This window comes from Mus caroli, unplaced genomic scaffold, assembly GCF_978045245.1.
Source record: "Mus caroli unplaced genomic scaffold, Mus_caroli_1 scaffold_13, whole genome shotgun sequence".
Taxonomy (NCBI): domain Eukaryota; kingdom Metazoa; phylum Chordata; class Mammalia; order Rodentia; family Muridae; genus Mus; species Mus caroli.
In genome coordinates, this window is record NW_028227268.1 from 79,814,499 (window position 1) to 79,833,255 (window position 18,757).

Here is an 18,757-nt window from a genome sequence, read left to right on the forward strand (position 1 = left end):
GGTGACATTGATGAGTATTCAGTGGCTTCTTTTCTGTATACACACACACACACACACACTCACACACACACACACACAAGCAAATTTGTGGGGATTTTCTCTGGATGTCAATGTCCACACATATGGGAACATATATGTCCCTGCCCTCATCTCCCTCTCTCTCTCTCTGTGTCCTCTGCAGATGAGTTTCTGCTTTATCCCTCTGACTCTGAGGCCTACCTCAAGTCATGGGGGGGGGGAGAGAGAGAGAGAGAGAGAGAGAGAGAGAGAGAGAGAGAGAGAGAGAGAGAGAGAGAGAACCCACTGGGTGATCTCAGCCCCCAAGACATCAGAGGGATCTCAGTTAGATAACAAGCAGATACTAGAAGAAGAAACCCCAAAGGCCTGTTATTAGCGCCTCTCCCTTCCTTCCTCTGCTCCCTTCTTCTAGCTCCTAGTATTCCCCACTGGGCAGCAGGAGCACCTGGCTAACAGCTGTCACAAGATGCAGACTTTACAGTCAGAATTTTAATGCAGAAATGCCTCCAAAGTCCAATCCTGATTCCACTCCCCTAGACCCGTCAGTGGACTGCATAGACAGTATTTCACTTCCAGAGATGTCAGAAGAAAAAGAATGGTCTCACCTGCACCTGCCTTCTTTCCCTTAGCTGTGACACTCACCCATAAGACACTTTGGAAGTTATCAAGCTATGCAGTGATCAGTATTGATATTACATAATTTTATAATTTGTAGTGATCATAAATGTTATATTAATACCATCATATATATTAGCATTATATTGTATGATACAAAATAAGTAATGATAGAAAGAGATGTTAGTGGGCTCAATGTTTATTCAACAAATTAAAAGATTAACTTACATTTATTTATTTATGTTTATATGCATGTGTGTGGAGGTCAGTGGGTCTCAGACTGGCCATGCCTACAAGATAGATATGAGTCCAAGTGAACCAATTCACCCTCCCATGTGATCTTCATGAAAGGTACCAAGTCAGGCAGTGGTGGTGCATGCCTTTAATCCCAGCACTTGGGAGGCAGAGGCAGGAAGATTTCTGATTTGAGGCCAGCCTGGTCTGCAGAGTGAGTTCCAGGACAGCCAGGGCTACACAGAGAAACCCTGTCTCTAAAAACCAAAAAAAAAAAAAAAAAAAAAAAAAAAGAAAGAAAGAAAGAAAGAAAGAAAGGTACCGATTTTCTTTTGAAGTATTAACTTCAGAGACATAGTCCTATTGTCCTTGAGCCATAGCTTCATGCCGCTTGGAAAGAACCTGCTTATGACAAGAGACAGTGACAGTATCACATAAGAACTGGAGGGGATAGAGTGCCATGGCTACTTTATCAAAGCCTTTGTTCTGATACTTGTAATAGTTGTGATAGAAGTCCTATTCTCTTATTCTTATCCTCTCTTTAAACTAGCTTCAATGAGTTCCTGTCAGTAACTATAGAAGGAGACTCAGTGCAGTGTCTGCCTCCCATACCTACTTCAAACCTTTCCTTTTGTGTGAAGTTCTTTCAATGTGAGATGATGTGAATGAAGCCATTTTTTGAATTATTAACTGGTGGTCTACTGGGTCCCCACAGCCTCTCTGTGCCTATCTTCTGAACTCTAACGATGCTGTGTTGGTAGTTTGACATATTGTAAGGGGGAACAATAAATAATAGAAATCACCAGTGTGAGTCAGCCTCTAGCCTGCTTGCCTGAAACACCACTGTCTAGAGCCCTTCTCAGTTGCTCCTCCCACTGGCTAGAGCCATGTCCTGATTTGTGTACCTGTTGCATATACCAGGTAGGCAAGCATGCCCTGGTCTAGGCTGCGTCTGAGTCTTTAGAATCACTAGGGAGGAAAGGTCCTGAAAAAGAATTTAGGCCAAGGTCCCCATTGCATGCACAATGCCACAAGGCCCAGAGACGGCCGTCAGTTGCTTGATAGCTGTGGAGCCGGTCCTTTGACTTACACCCATAGCTAAAATATGGATTACTCTCTTTGCCCTTTTCAACTCTTCCTTCATTCCACCCTTGGCACACAAGTGTCTACACACCATTATTGAGTCATTCCAAAAGCTAGTGGCCAAGACCCAAGAACTCAGATGTTCATTTTCAGTAAAGGCTTAGTGTTGCAGAAGCTCTCCAGAATGAGGTCACTCCATATGGGGTGTCAGGAATGAATCAAGGGTGGGGAGACAGCTGTTGGTGAGGTAGGCATGCTGCCATTGTAGAGCTCCTGAGTGGGTGGGCCTGGGGAATTGTACTCACGGTTGTAATGTCATTTGATTGAAAAGGTCAAGTTAAAAGGCCATGAGGTTGAAGCAGACACTAGCTTCCTCTGTCACGGAGGATGCCATGAGACAGTCATTCAGCACAAAAGAAAATATGTAGGTTTATGTGACATATAAATTTTGTTTTGGTGTTGTTTTTGGACATAGCAGTTGAGGAGTTTGTTCTGGAAGTGTGCCCTATGTCTTTCAACCCGCTGAACTGAGAAAGAACGTAAATCAGTTAGGGAGGAAGTTAAATAAGTCAGCACACACTTGGATACAAACAACAAAAGCAAAACTGAGAAGGGAACACAAAATATCCCATCTGAGTGTGGTGGGTGGAGCAAACCTTTATGGCAGCACTCAGGAGGTGGAAACAGGGGGATTAGGAGTTTGAGTCACTGGACTTCCAAGTGAAATGCTGCGCTCGCGCGCGCATACCCCCCCACACACACATACACACACACATACACACACACATACACACACACACACCCCTAACCAACCAACCAACCAACCAGCCAACCAGCCAACGAACCAAAACAAAAAATAAACCCCCAAACAAACAAAAAAACAAAGCAAAACAACAACAACAAAAAGCAAAATTTCGTGACGGGAACTGTATTCCTTAGAGAGAGGAACTGAAAAACTGGAGACCCTTTTATTTTCCACTGTGTATCTTGGAATGATGTGCGTTTGAAAGCCATGGGAGTGTTTTTACTAATTCAGTATCCTGCTTTCTGATAAAGCAAAAAGAAAAGAAAACAAAACAAAATAAAACAATCAAGTCCTGTGAAACAGTTCTTGGAGAGTCTTCGTTTCACTGTTATGGATGGACTTGGATCTACAGGTGTGCCAGAGACTTCGGGAAATTAACAGTGAACTCCATACAATGGCACATTTTATTTATGGAAATAGTGAAGATGGAAGTTTTTTCTTCCATTTCACAGGGAAAAAAAATGTGTGGAGCACAAGGATTGGTCTTTCCCCAAGATTGCATTAGTGACGGGGAGCTGAGGTGACCTAACCCTTAGTCCTGGGCGCAAGGTCCTTTATTAGAGCAAGAGAGAGAAGTTTCCATGGGAAAGGGAAGAGTAAACAGATGGAGTCTCCAGCAGCAGAGTGGTTTCAGGAACGCTGAAGTCCCGAAAGGGCTGGAGCTCTGACAGAAATTAAACCAAAATAGACACTACGTCCCTTCAACAGGAAGTGGCCAGAAAAGCGCCATTCAGATTCCAGATGTAACTTGCAAGGCCTTGGCTGGAGAAATCTCATTTTTAGAATCAGATGAAGAAAGAGAGTGTGGGGGAGGAAGAAAGGGAAAAGAAAAGACAAGAGAAGACAAGAAAAAGAAAGAAAAGAAAAAAAAAAGAAAGGAAAAGGGAGGAAACAGAAAGAAAAGGCTCTTGAGAAGGCTTTTCAAATGCAGGGCTCAGAAAGGAAGAAGCTGGGCATGGTGGTTCACACCTGGAATCCCAGGATCTGTGAGGCTAATGTAGGAGGATTGTTGAGAATTTGGAGCAAGCCTGGGCTACATAGGGGGTGACAGAGTAAGACGTAGTCACAAAACAAAACAGATACACTGTTTGAAGGGGTGCTGTAAACTGCTCTGCAGAATTAAGCTATGAAGAGCAGGTATGGGCAGGACTTGCCCCATTTCTGCCAGTGTAGTCATGCAAGAGTAAAGGAGAAGGAAATTCTCCATCTCTGCACTTTGGCTTGGAAGAAAAAGCAGACAACCCAGATTCCGAGTAAGATGTGACAGTGACTGAGCCGTGCACACGAATGAGCTAGAGTCTGGGAAGAGACTCTGTCTGCAGCTGTTTGTGTCTGGGGAAGCTCTGCCCTTCAGTGACACTCAGGTGAGAGTTCTGCATGGTAGGTCTGCTCACACCTAGCAGATGTGTTTACCCACAGCAAACCATATCTGTGTGCAGAGTCATCTCTTTAAGGATCTATAACTTTCATGCTCCAGTGACAGAGAAGTTGAGCTTGGGACTTGGGACGGTTGCAAAGTGCCACATGTGTGTGTTACAGACTAACTGTGAAACATGTTTTTTTTTTTTAAAAGGTCAAAAGAAAAACCAAGTTAAAAAACAAAACAAAACAAAACAAAACAAAGCAGGATAGTGTCTTTGCTCTGTAGCCGAGGCTGAACATATATCATTTCAGCAAGTGAATCCATCTCATTAATGACATTATGAAGATCAGATCTAATGAGGTGATAACATACCCTCCATTTTAGTAAAATGCCTGTGAGTCAGAGAATCAACTTTGCTGAAATTTCTGATGTTTTGATACTATAGAGTGTAATGTAACAGCTATTTAATGGCAAAAAGCAAATTACTATTTCTCATTCCTCACCATGGTGGTGAAGCACAATGCTTGATAGCCCTTTGTGGTAATTTCTATCCCATGTACCAAGTAATCCTTAAGCCAGAGAGCCAATCATGAATGGCTTTGAAGCACGCCTGGCTTTAGTGCTAGCTGCTGCTCCACCATCTGGAGCTTTAGGCCTAGTGGATCCAACGATAGTTTGATGACCAAATGGAAATTCTGTATGGAGCCTGTGCTAAATACCAATAGGGGAAGACCTCCAGAGCTTTTTGAGAAAATCCACACTCTGAGAAGTAATAAGCTCATGGTCTTCTGCTAAGTCTTGTGGAGGCTGAGCCCTTTACAATGGTGCTGGATGCTGTTTGATTCTACAGCTCATAACTTGGATTAGTGAACATAAAACAGGAGACAAGGAAGAAGATGTAGACAGCACAAGATTTACCTGGGTCACATAACAAACAACTCCGCTTTCCTCCCACAAGGCAGCTGCTGCCTCCCCCTCCTCCTTTCCCCTTGCCCTTTCTCCCTTCCCTCCTTTTTTCTCTCCTCCCCCTCATCTTCTCCTCTTCCTTCTTTTTTTTCTTCCTCTTTCTCCTCTTCTTTCTTCTTTTCAACTTTTATGACTTTGTCTGCAAGGGGTGAAGGTTCCTCGTGATAAGCTAAGTGGAAGAAAGACACCTTGGTTGATGATTTATTCTGACCAACACTACTGATTGCTGTAAAAACTTTCAGCATTACAAATTCAATCTCCTGAAAAAACGGTGTTCCCAGCGAGAGTTCTGAGCATGACATTTGGTGTCTACTGTGTCTGAACTAAGCAATACCTAGAATGATGGATGTAAGCTGCAGTAGTTAAGGGCTAAGTACTAAAGGTTTGATGTGTAGTCATGGACTCACAAAGAGGCACGGAATAGACCTTACAGATAAGAAGAGAATTAGTTTAGGGTTTCTCAATATGAATCTATGCACTATGTGGATATATCCTGGAGCTCATCTGAGGTCATGAGAAGTCATTTTGGAATATATTATAAAGGAAACATGGTCAAGAATATGCTCTTGTGGGGGCTGGAGAGATGGCTCAGTAGTTAAGAGTACTCATTGCTCTTCTAGACGTCCCGAGTCAATTCCCAGTACCTATATGGTGGCTCTCAACCATCTATAATGGGATCTGATGTCTTCTTCTGGCCTCTACAGGTACTAGACATACATGTGGTGCTCCTACACAAATGCAGTCAAGGTATACCCACACAATAAAAATAAATAAATCTAAAAAAAAGAATATTAATGTGAAAAGATTTCATGTGAAATTTGATTTAATTGTTTTTAAGGATAAATGGGAGTATAATGGTAATTGTTTAATTGTATTTAAGTATATATGGAATAATGAAATCCAGGCCTTCGATCTCAAATGTAGGAAATAAAGGCAGGGAGAGAGAATAGAAAGAATGAGGGAAAAATGCATTGAAAGAAAAGTAAAAGTCTTGCCAAGGCAAATACAGAAAGTCTTTGACCATGGTCTACCTGGGAATTCAGGGATTGCTTAGCCTGGTATGACAAAAAACAGAGCCTGGAAATAGACTTATACAGTAAGTAGAAGGGAAGTTAGTTAAAATTAAATACATAAAGGAATAAATATTTTGAGGCTTTTGTTCTTAAATTGTAGGTCAAGAGCAGGGGGTAAGTATAAACAAACTTACCTCGACAGATAATAGAAGGTTATGTTAATTCAAGTTATATAAAGAGAAAGGAATATATACTCACAGATATATTAATCTCCAAAGAAGGTAGAATTTAAATATACTGAGATGAATAAATGATTGAGGCTTTTGATCTTAAATTATAGGTCCAAAAGCAGGGGGTAGGCAGCCTAACCTATCTCAGACAATAAGAACTTAGGCCTTGATCTCACTATTAAAAATTAATCGTGTAAGAAGAAAACAGTAGATGGTGGGGGAGCACTATCTCAACAGATACTATTTGTTTAGTTTGTTTTAATTGATTTGTTTTCATTATCAAAATGAAGATGATAAGTTTGGTGGTATTTATGATACTAAAATTCCTCTGGGAGAGGCCAAGCTATACCTTTAATGAATTCCAGTTACTGGACCAAGGACATGCTATTTTGGGAGAGAGGCTCTGTATTTATGGTGACAGGAGAGGGGGAAAAGGCGTTGGACCCCTTTCAAAATGATATGGATCCGGTTGATAGGGAAGACCCCCTGAAGATCTTGGCTATAGACAGAAAAGAAAAAATTAAGAAGATCAAACAGGACAGGTAATTTGATCTGCTAATTCCTCAACATGGAAACAGCCAATAACTGGCTTAGACATAAAAATGTCTCTAGCCAAAACCTCAGCTAAATTTAGACAATAAATCTTGTTGATTATGAAATCCTTAAGGTTCTTCATGCCCTCCTTCATATGTCATGAATGAAGATTTATTATAATTGGTTATTGATCAAATTAACTCATAAAAACGACAGTTGTCGGGGGCTGGAGAGATGGCTCAGTGGGTTAAGAGCACTGATTGCTCTTCCAGAGGTCCTGAGTTCAATTCCCAGCAACCACATGGTGGCTCACAAACATCCATAACCAGATGCGACACCCTCTTCTGTGGCATCTGAAGACAGCTACAGTGTAATTACATATAATAAATAAATAAATTATATAAAAGACAGTTGTCTTTCACCTACTCAAAGAAGAACCAAAATTGATTCTTTAAAAAAAAAAAAGATTTGGGCTGGTGAGATGGCTCAGTGGGTAAGAGCATATAAGTACATATAAGTACACTGTAGCTGTCTTCAGACACTCCAGAAGAGGGCATCAGATTTTGTTACGGATGGTTGTGAGCCACCATGTGGTTGCTGGGATTTGAACTCGGGACCTTCGGAAGAACAGTTGGCTCTCTTAATCACTGAGCCATCTCGCCAGCCCCCCAAAATTGATTCTTAACTGATCTGTACACCTTGCACAATTCATACAAATATCTTAATAATACTAAAATTTTGGTTATGAGATTTATACATTGCAGAATGTACAGCTCTGGCAAGATTCATCCTCCAGGACGCTGAAATGGCCTGCTGTTCCAGGCCCCTGCTTCCTGATGCTGTTCAGAGCCTTGCTTCTAGAACAGCTTCAGGAATTGCTGCTGATCTCCAATGGACTGAGTTCATCCAGCCTTTCCAATCAGAACGTCAGTCACGTCCTCAGCTTTCTAAGCACACAGAGACTGGATAACAGGCGCTAAAGCTATCTTTCCTAAGTCTAACCAAATTTTCTAATTTTCCTACCTCTCCCCATTGCTTTAAAGAATTTTCTTGTCATTCCTATCAAACAGGAAGAAGTTATGGAGAATTGCCAACCTGATCTCTTGGGTTTGGGTGTCTGGTTATGGTTATTTTATAAATTATAGATAGGTTGCCATTTTAAGGAATAATTTGGAAATGGTCGTAATTTTGAACAAGAAGGAAATGGCTGGGATGGATTACTAAATCTATTCTTAAACAAAACATTATATAGCCATCATCTTACATGGGTAGAAAACTTTCTTTATAATTGATACAAATGGAAGTTATAATTTTACATTGATACAAAGTTTATGGATTGATGCAGATTAAAGTTTTAATTGATATAAGTTTCCTATATTGCTACAAAATTTGCAATTAATATTGTTACTCTTAGATAAGCATCATGCCTATACAACTCATTTAAGAATACAAGGCTTAGAGTCAGTCCGTCTAATAACTGCTATTACAAACTGTATAAGAAGATTTAATAAGCTGGGCGGTGGTGGCACATGCCTTTAATTCCAGCACTTGGGAGGCAGAGGCAGGAGAATTTCTGAGTTCAAGGCCAGCCTGGCCTACAGAGTGAATTCCAGGACAGTCAGGACTACCCAGAGAAACCCCATCTTAAAAAACAAACAAAACAAAACAAAAACAAACAAAAAGATGATTAAATAGCTCAAGTTAAAGGCCAGGTAATAAACTCATGGTTATATTAGATTCTGATCTAGTTATATTAAGGTGCTTTCTATAATATTCAAATGAAAATAGCAAAGAGTAGTCAAGGTTCAACAATTCAGATACACTTTATATAGATAGATAGTCTTTAAAACATCAGAAATCCACAGAATATAACACTTGATATTAATTCATTATTAAAGATCATTTGACTAGAGACATGTCTGCTCCTGACAGTAACCCCTTCTTAGTTCAAAGAAGAAACTGAGCATCAAAACCTCCATATGGAGTTGCTCCAGTTATAGCAATGTAGCACCTGGACAAAAATTGCCCTATTCATCTACAGACAAAAAATACTGTTCAAGAACAGACACAGGATACAGCATAGTCAATAGCTTAGCTCTGCCAAGACTGAGTAAACAAGTCCTTCAAAGTTCCTTCTTCATTTCAAGGTCTGTCAGCTGGTTCTTGACCTAAACGCTAAAGACTGATGCTCCAACATTTTGAGGAATGAGGGGCTTTCCAAGTAGTTAGCTGTCTACAAATCAGTTAAGTTTTGAAATCTATGTTTTGTCCTTCCTGTATCTTCAGGGAATACTTAATTCATTCTTGGATGTCCGATAAGGTTGAAGATGACTTATTGTCTCATAATCAAACTCACATTGTTTAACATCGAGGAAGATGATATAGAAAGGGTAGTTTTCAGATAGTAATATAAGTTAAAAGTTAAAGCATAATTCAAGCATAGAATTATAAACTTTTAAGTCAGGATAAATAGTAGAGTACTTTATCTAATTGACAAATATGATCGATTGGATGAGCAAATGCTCATACCCTTAGTCATGCCCTTAGCTCCTTATTGATCTTCTCAGAGGACTGCCTCTTGGTTTTATTGATTTTTCTCTATTTCATTTATTTCTGCCCTCTCTTTTTCTTCCTTCTTGCTTTGGGTTAGTTTTATTTCTGAAGGGACAAGTCCAGGTTATCTCTTCTCTTCTCTTCTCTTCTCTTCTCTTCTCTTCTCTTCTCTTCTCTTCTCTTCTCTTCTCTTCTCTTCTCTTCTCTTCTCTTCTCTTCCTCCCTCCCTCCATCCCTCCCTCCTCCCTTTTCTCCCTCGCTCCCTCTCTCCTCTCCCTCCCCCTCTCTCTTTCTCTTTCTTTCTTTCTTTCTTTCTTTCTTTCTTTCTTTCTTTCTTTCTTTCTTTCTTTCTTTCTTTCTTTCTTTCTTTCTTTCTTTCTTCCTTTCTGTGTGTCTGTGTGTCTGTCTGTCTGTCTTACTATGTTACCCTGGCTGTCCTGGAATTCACTATGTAGATCCAGGCTGTCCACATACTCACAGAAATATGCCTGCCTCTGCCTCCTAGTGCTAGGATTAAAGGTGTGCACCACCAAGCCTGGCTATTTTTAATATAAGCATTTACAGCTCCACCTTTCCCTTTGAGCACTGATTTTGATGCATCTCATGATTTGACATATGACATTTTGTTCTTGTCATTTCAAAATACTTTCTAATTTTCCTTCTAATTCATTCTTTGCTGATCTATCTGGAGCAGCAGGTCCTTCTCCAGTGGCAGGTTCCTGAGAGAGGACTGGACGATCAGAAGATAATGAGATAGAAAAGACTGAGATCGGCCACGTCAGTCAGTGTACGCAAAATGCCGAGGGGGAGAGTGTCCAGGGTCGATTGGTATGTGAGGAGGCACCATGTTCCTCACCGCTGTCCTCCTCCGGGCAGGCAGTGGATCGGGAAGCACCAGTGGCCGTGGACCTTGTCTTTCCAAGCGAAGGAGAGCATGATCTGTCGCCTGGAGGTGGAGGCCAAGAACCACTACTGGCTGAGCATGCCCTACATGACAGCAAAGTACGGCCATGCCACTTAGCGAAGGGCCAAGGCTTTTGAACCATCAAGGCAGCGGCCACTTCCAAGTTCCCTAAGCATAGATACATTGCAGACCAGCTAGAACATCTCAACATCTCGAAGAAATGGTCCTAACCCGGAATCATCACCCTTCAAGATTAAGGATACCAAACTGCTCTGTCCTTACTTGGTCCTGGGGCTATGAAAATTTAATTTATGTACTAGTGTGACCCCTTCGACCAGTATCTTATTAAAGCAAACATGATTTAAAAAAAAAAGAAAGAAAAGAAAAGACTGGTATTAGGAGGTCTTGCACAAGCTATGTCTTATGCTAAGCATGCTTATTAAGAAGTGCAGTGTCATATATACAGATTTTAGGCAGAAATGGGACAATGTCAGCAGGAAGCTCTCATACAATGGGATGAAGTCAGTGGGAAACTTATCAGACAATGTTGCACAAAGGGGAACCCAGGATTTCTTAAGGGCACCACAAACCGAGCACACAGTGGCCTTGGGACCAATAACCATAGTCCCTTGGGGTGGAAAGAGTTGGGTTTTCAGGATCTGAAATTGAAACTCCCCTAAGGCCTTAGGACTTAGGCCATTATTGGCTCTGTCACACATCCTGATTTGTACAGGATCTGTGTGTAACTCAACATTAAGACATATGAATGATTTCAGGAGTGGTTGACTATTTTATGTAAAGATTATCACTAAAGTTGATATAAGGATTTAGTGTTTAGGGAAAATAGTTCATGCTACTACTAAGTAAATTTGAGGATTGAGACTTTTTGCATTTTTATTCTGGGAAGAAACTACCTTTATAGAAAGGGCAATCCTGTTTAACAAAACTGTTTACTGAATGGAAATTACTCATCTCTCTGGCACCTGCCCCTAGAAGAACTTTCAATATGAGTAGAAAGGATGTTAACCAGCCAAAGTAATGGAGTGTGCTAGCTATTAATCTAATGCTTGCAGTGTTAGCCTTCCCTCACTGTATGCCCTATGATGCAGGGGCTATAGAGCCCCACACCATGGCTTTCTTTACTGTCCACCTTACCCCTTATTTTATAAATAAGAACTGCACGACATAGGAGGCCTCTAGAGAGAGGTCAGGGCACTTGCTCACCTCTCCTGCTTGCTGTAGATTCTTCACATTGAGAATAAGTTCCTTCCAAGTGGTAGTTGACTTCTTTCTAGGTTTTCCATACTCCCCAGGGCCCCTCCCTCGGTATGCTCAGGGCTGGCAGCACAGAGACTGGCAGCTGCTCTTTAGACTTCTGAGCTGCTAGGGCATCAATGCCAGCCAAGCAGGTGATCTTTTTGAGACCAAGGAGTATCATTCCAAGGGACCCTTCTCTATGCTTCAGTGATCTCAACCTCTCCCGTCCACCCAGCCCTTGGTTTGCTGGTTGGATCCTATATTTGCTGCCTCTGTGATACCTCAGTATCCCCTTAGGCCCTTACAGTTTGCTACTAGCTGACTCCCGATTCTTTACATTAAATTCTACTTGTTGTTAAAACAGGTGAGGTTTCGGCTTCCTGATTGGACCCATGCATTTAAACAGAGACAGTTATGGCAAACGTTAATGTTTTTTAAGTCTGGAAACAGTCATATGAGTGCTAACAATACTCCTGTTCCAACATTATCTATTATATAAAATATATATCAAATATAATATATAATTTATAATATATCATATAGTTGAAATTGGGAGTTAATAATAATATATATTTTATTACTAATTCCATCAGTGTTTTATTATTAATGATTTAAAATATATATGAAATATTTTCACATACTAATATATTTTATATACTTAACATATAAGAGATATTTAATAGTATTTATATAACTATAATAAATACATAATATACAAAATATAAAAATGTTATATGTAATATGTATTTTTATATGAATGTATTTTGTTGTATTGTATATTAGAAAAATATATAGTATATATACTAGATAATTATATAACAAATATATTTATGAATACATATATGTATATATACCTGAAATCTTTCATAATAAAACTCTGGTGTGGGATGGGGTGGCAAGGTGGCTTAGCAAGTAAAAGCACTGGCTGTGTAAGGCTCATCACCTGAGTTTGATTCCAGGAACCCAAGTAGAGGTGGAATTGACTCCATAGAGTAATCCTCTGACCTCCACACATGTGCCATGCCACATGTGCATGGACAAACTCACATATGACACATACATACAGTAAGAATAAACAAAGACATGGGAGATCGAGTTCTGAAAACAGAACAGACAGAGCTTTGGTTAGGATGTAATTAATGGATTTCTGACCATTCCAATCAAACTGATGTTCTATCAAAAAATCCTCAAATACCACAAACCGGATCCCTACTTCTGAGTAGAGCTAGGAAAATGTCTTTATACAGCTAGTGCATTTTTAAAAAAGTCATAATTAAGCAAATAAAATATAAACTTTTTTGGGGGGGAAACATAAAGGTTCTATAGAGAAAACCTTTCCAAGTGTTTGATTTTAGAGTGGAGAAAACTGAGGCCCAGAAGAAGTAAGAGCTGCCCCAAACCATGTAACAAAACTGGAATGGAACCTTCCCCATTACTCAGTCCTAATATTGGAAGGCAAACAGAGGAAGTGGGTTCTGGATGGTTTGTGATGGAAAGTAGCCTGCAACATAGGGAACGTGAGGCCTCAAAGAGTGGAGCGGGGAGCAGTGAGTATGGCTGCATTTAGCAGCTGGAACAACGGATCGGGGATCTTTCCCCTTTGACTGTTGGCTGCAGTTCCTGGAGGATTTAGACACATCCTGCGCATCTAGCATGGACGGCATCTTCCGCACTTATTCCAGGGAAAGTACCGGGGCTGAATCTGGTTAGCCAAGAACAGACCAGAAGGACTGGCAGACCGGGAAAGAAAGTGTCTCATGCAAAATAAAGACACTATGATGAAAATCAGCAGATGAACCAATGAATGTTGGGCAGGTCAAAAGAGACAATTAATTGGCCAGTCATCATCGTCATCCTCATCGTCGTCATCATCATCATCATCATCATCATTATTTTGGTTTTGTGAGACAGAGTTTCTCTGGAGTTACAGGTGGTTGTGAGCCTACTCCTGTGGATGCTGAGAACTGAACTTGGATCCTCTGTTATGACTGTATATGCTCGGCTCAGGGAATGGCACTATTAGAAGATGTGGCCTTGTTGAAGTAGGTGTGTCACTGTGGGCATGGACTTTAAGACCCTTATCCTAGCTGCCTGGAAGTCAGTATTCTGCTAGCAGCCTTCAGCTAAAGATGTAGAACTCTCAGCTACCCTGCCTACCTGGACCCTGCCATGTTCCCACCTTGATGAGAATGGACTGAACCTCTGAACCTATAAGCTAGACCAATTAAATGTTGTCCTTATAAGAGTTGCCTTGGTCGTGGTGTCTGTTCACGGCAGTAAAACCCTAAGACACTCTGTAAGAGCATTACATACACTTAAATGCTGAGCCCTCTCGTCAGCCCCTAATACCTTTTCTATAAATATTTAACGTTAACATATCTCAGAAGTTTGCGTCCACCCAAACCTGCAGATAGTGACACCTACTGGTTATAATCTGTCATTATCTGTCTGAACTAATTTAAGGAAGAAGTCAGAAAAGACCACGTATGGTTGATCTGTGCCAAGATGGATATTATTATGGAAAGTTGGTGCATGTGTTTTTTGTTTGTTTGTGTGAGTGTCACATATGCAGGCCATCTTATTTATAATTTATACTCTAGTCACTCGAAACCTTTGAGCTGTCTTAGACAAGTACATCTAAGGAAATGTGTGATGTGAAGATATTGGGTGAAGGAATAGGGGTAGGAGAAGCAGCCGAGGTTGGTGCACTCTGGGTAGTGGGTTCTCCTCTCATCTTACCACAGGACTGTCTTCAGAATCTGTGTGGTGAGGTGCAGGAAACCCTCAGCAGGCTTACTGACTTTGAGCACTGACATAATTTTTAAAATGGGCGGTACTTAGGTATTTCTCAGGATTGTCACATCTGCAGCATGGGAGAGAAAGGAGAAGACACTGAGGTTGACTCCAGAGAGTAAATTTAGAAGTCAAGTGTTATGCAGGACACTCCACCCTTCTACTACATTCTTTCATAATCCACAGTGGTGTTGGGAATGCTTCCTGGTAACAATCCTCACAGAGAAGGGAGGGGCCACTGTCAGTTTGCCCTTAAGAATGGGTGTTATGGAAATTATTTAATCCCAATCCAGGGTTTCTACCCTGCCTTTGACCATTTAGTTCCCAGATAGCACACACACACACACACACACACACACATTATTTATATTTGCAATAAGCTTAAAACGGCACAAGAGCTGGGCAGATGCCTACTCTCTATGCTATTAGAATCTACTTTCCTATCAATAACCTGAGTTACTACTTACTGTTTCATCTGGGCTGCTCTTAACTCCAACAGGTCAGCCCTCAGGGCCACCTTTTCATGACTCACTCAGCCCATGGCAGGCTTCTCTTCCTTCCTCCTCACCTTTTCCTCTTTTCTCCTCGACTTCTCCTCTCTCTTCATGGTCCTCTTCTGACCCCCAGCCAGGGAATCCTAAAACTGCCTACCTCTCTTCTGCCCAGCTATTGGCTGTAGGCATCTTTATTTACCTGTCAGAAATAACTTGGGGGCAACTTCACATGGTGTCTACATGAGGACTCTTGTTTCTGGGGCAACCAGTCTTAATGAACCAATATTAGCATTCAAATAGAGACACCATCAGGCCAACCCACTTCTTGGCTCAGTTCCTAACCTATCAGACCATATTTAATGTTCGGGTGTTTATTTAATTTTTTTTTTAAAAAGTAATTTGGTTAGATATTTCTCTCTCTCTCTCTCTCTCTCTCTCTCTCTCTCTCTCTCTCTCTCTCTCTCTCGGATAACCACGAAGGTCGGCAGAACAGAAACTCCTCTGTGCTCTCTCTCTCCCTTTTACCTTGGTACTGCACAAATGCCATTAGTGGCTGCCTCACCAACGCCACAGCCTCAGCAAGCTGAATGCCCACAGTAAGAGGGCTGGCTTTGAGATCTTATAGAACTAGTTGTTGGATGTCCAGGCTCATTTTGTCAATTCTGAAATGGATCACACCGTCTGACAAAGGTACTTCTGAGTTTCTTCTGGACATCTGGGCCCCAAAAGATTTGTGCTGTTTCTGACTTGTGTTATTTCAAATGCATAAGATTTGATGATTTTTTTTTCAGCAGTGGTATGAGGATACTACTCCTTGGCACATAAATATTCAAATTAATATGATGCTTGGGGTAAGGTGCTCTCAAGTGATCCAAGTGTTTTTGACTGTGCTTCAGCCTATGGAGATTATGTCTGGGAATACCATGGCAATGTTCATTGAAATAGTCTGACAGTTTTGATGGCCAGAGGTTAATGTTTGAAATGCACTGCTACACACCACACACCGCGGACGCTGAGTACCACCTCCATCATTGTACAGGTGGACCAGTAACAATTATCTTCCCCTTGCATTCCTTTCACATGGGACACAAACATTTTCAGAGAATGTTCCAGAGATATCACAGAATTGTGCTTTTGAGTACATTATAACCCTGAATTAAAAATGAAGCCACATTACAAGCTGGCCTGTCCCTACATGCTATCCCTTCCACATCAAGTATCATCCTGTGACAAAGTCCAGGCAGCATGCCAATCCAACTCAAAGCCAGCCACTGAGATAGAATTAATGTCCTGGTGGAAGTGATTTCCCAACAACTCTCACATGGAAGAGTTGGGCTCGGGCAAATTATTAATATCTATGAGTCCTTTATTATAAAATTGTATTTATGACAATTGTTTTCAATAATATTACAAATAAACCTGATCTATCTTGAATCTCTTAGGAAGAATACCCCACGATCATCTCTCCCATCCATTCTGTACCAAAGATTTGCATCCACTAAGTGAAGAACCATGGACTAAATAAAGGAACGATTCACCCAACACTCAAAGGAAGGGCAGAGTTTTGACAAAGTGGCTCATATTTTTAATAAGGATTAAGCAGGAATATGAAGTGGAAACTTAAGGGTTCTTTGGAGAGTCAGTTGTGTGGGGTGGTGTTTTACTGAGGCAAACACGTGAAGGAGTGTTTTCCTGAAGTGGACACAGGTGAAGAACTAAGGCAGACTCGTGAAGGAACGTTTCACGGAAGCAGACACAGGAGAGAGGATGCTTTGCTAGAGAAGAAAACACATGAAAGGACACATGATGGATTCTTTGCTAACAACACACTTGCATTAGTCTGCCTTACGCTGTGTAGTTGAGTTCCATTTGTTTGGACTCTGAGGACTTGGGCTGACTGGATGCATGTGCTGAGGCAAGACCTGTCCTGAGGCAAGGGACATGGAGGACATGTGATGTTTGGAAGGTATAAATAGGACTCAGAGGAGTGATGGAGACAGAGCTTGGCTTGCAGGAACATCTAGCTGTGCAATGCTTGTGGGTCTCAGTCTTCACTGATCTTCGCTTCCCTGAGAGAGGCACAGTTGAGAACTTCTCTTGGTGTTCCTGCTAATTGTGCATGGAGGCCGGAGGGAGAGGTCAGTGGGTGTGTACAGGCACGGCTAGCTATTACACGGTACTGGGATCCAAACTGAGGTCTGTATGCTTCAGTGCAGTGAGTGCTCTTCCACTCTCTCCAGCCTGGGGAATGTCATGACCTCACACTACCGACTTTATTAAAAGTCAATGTCTGTCTTAGTCAGGGTTCTCTAGAGTCACAGAACTTATGGGTTAGTCTCAATATAGTAAGGACATTTCTTGATGACTTATAGTCTATAGTCCAACTCCCAACAATGGTCAGCAGCAGCTGTGAATGGAAATCCAAGGATCTAGTAGTTGCTCAGTCCCACACGGCAAGCAGGCCAAGAGAGAGGCCATCTTCCTTCTTCAAATATCCTTATATGGTCTCCAGCAGGTGTGGCCCAGACTAAAGGTGTGTATCACCATGCCTTTAATCCCAGATGACCTTGAATTTGAAGATATCCCTGTCTTAATCTTCTGGAATCCATAGCCACTATGCCTCAAGATCTCCATACCAAGATCCAGATCAGAAACTTCTATCTCCCAGCCTCCAGATTAGGATCACTGGTGAGCCTTCCAATTATGGATTGCAGTTCATTCCAGATATAGTCAAGTTGACAACCAGGAATAGCCACTACAATGTCCATGTCAATGTAGATACTAGAAAGCCTGTCAGAGAAATTGCAAAAGACCAGCAGCTATCTAAGCCTGAACCCGAAGCCTTGACAGAAGGCAACATTTGGATCTGACATAAGTTGGCTGCAGTGCTTTAACTGTTAGCCGTCAAGCAAGCTGTTTAGAGGTAAGGACTCATGCTAACTGTAAAATATAAATATCTTGCCCTCCATGAGATGTATTTGTGACAACATGACAGCTCCAGCTCACAGTTCCAACACTGGGAAAGGTGACTGTTTCTGAGATAACAAAATGAAAGTTCACAAAGCAGGGCTCAGTGGTGTACACCTGTACCCTCAGCACTTGGGAGCTGGAGGTAGGACGTTTGTCCTCAGCTACAAGATCTGCACATTACACTCCCTTCCCCAACTTAACAGTAATATGACTAGGGGTATTCTAGAATTCTTTCTAAAAGCAGAGTAAATTAGGCCTCAGGGTGGAAGAGAAACATTAAGTTTGATAAAGGATGCTGAAAGTTTCTTGTAAACACAAAAGTTAGCCACATTCTTCAGCATCCCCATAATCCATTTCTCTGCCAAACAGTTAGGGGTACTTCAAACAACTCATGGCTAAATATTCTCAATTGCATCTTTATTAACAAGAGATAATACACAAAATAGACACCAATAACTGACTTTGTGTTGAACCACCCATGTCGAGGTAGAGATAGAACACAATTTTGGCCTTTATGATCAGAGATCTATTTGCATTATAATTCTGTGTGTGTGCGCGTGTGTGGGTACAAACGTGGCATACATGTAGAGGTCAGAGAACAACCTGTCACTCAGGAGCTGTTCACTGGTCTGGTACTTGCAGATTTGGTGGAGCTGGTGAGCCTGAGCCTTAGGTATTTTTCTCTGCCTCCCCAGGGCTGGGATTACAAGCATACACCACTGACTGCGTCTGGCTGGCCTGCTTTCTCTTTAACATCCTTGCAAAGCAAGGCCTTCTCTGACTGAGCCAATCCCCCAAACCTGCATTGCGGTTCTAATCTCAGTCTGAATGCTCACACCATGGAGAGCCAGGTATCTGGTGCTTTTCTCCTGCCTGTCTGAGATGCTGACGTCACACAGTGTCCTGGAAGTCAGTCTGGAACACA

The 18,757-nt window shown here is 41.5% G+C and overlaps 1 pseudogene; it reads left to right on the forward strand.

Annotated features, from left to right (window-relative positions):
* Window positions 1-10,259: 10,259 nt before the first annotated feature.
* Window positions 10,260-10,548, forward strand: LOC110304246 (large ribosomal subunit protein mL63-like; annotated as a pseudogene).
* Window positions 10,549-18,757: the final 8,209 nt, after the last annotated feature.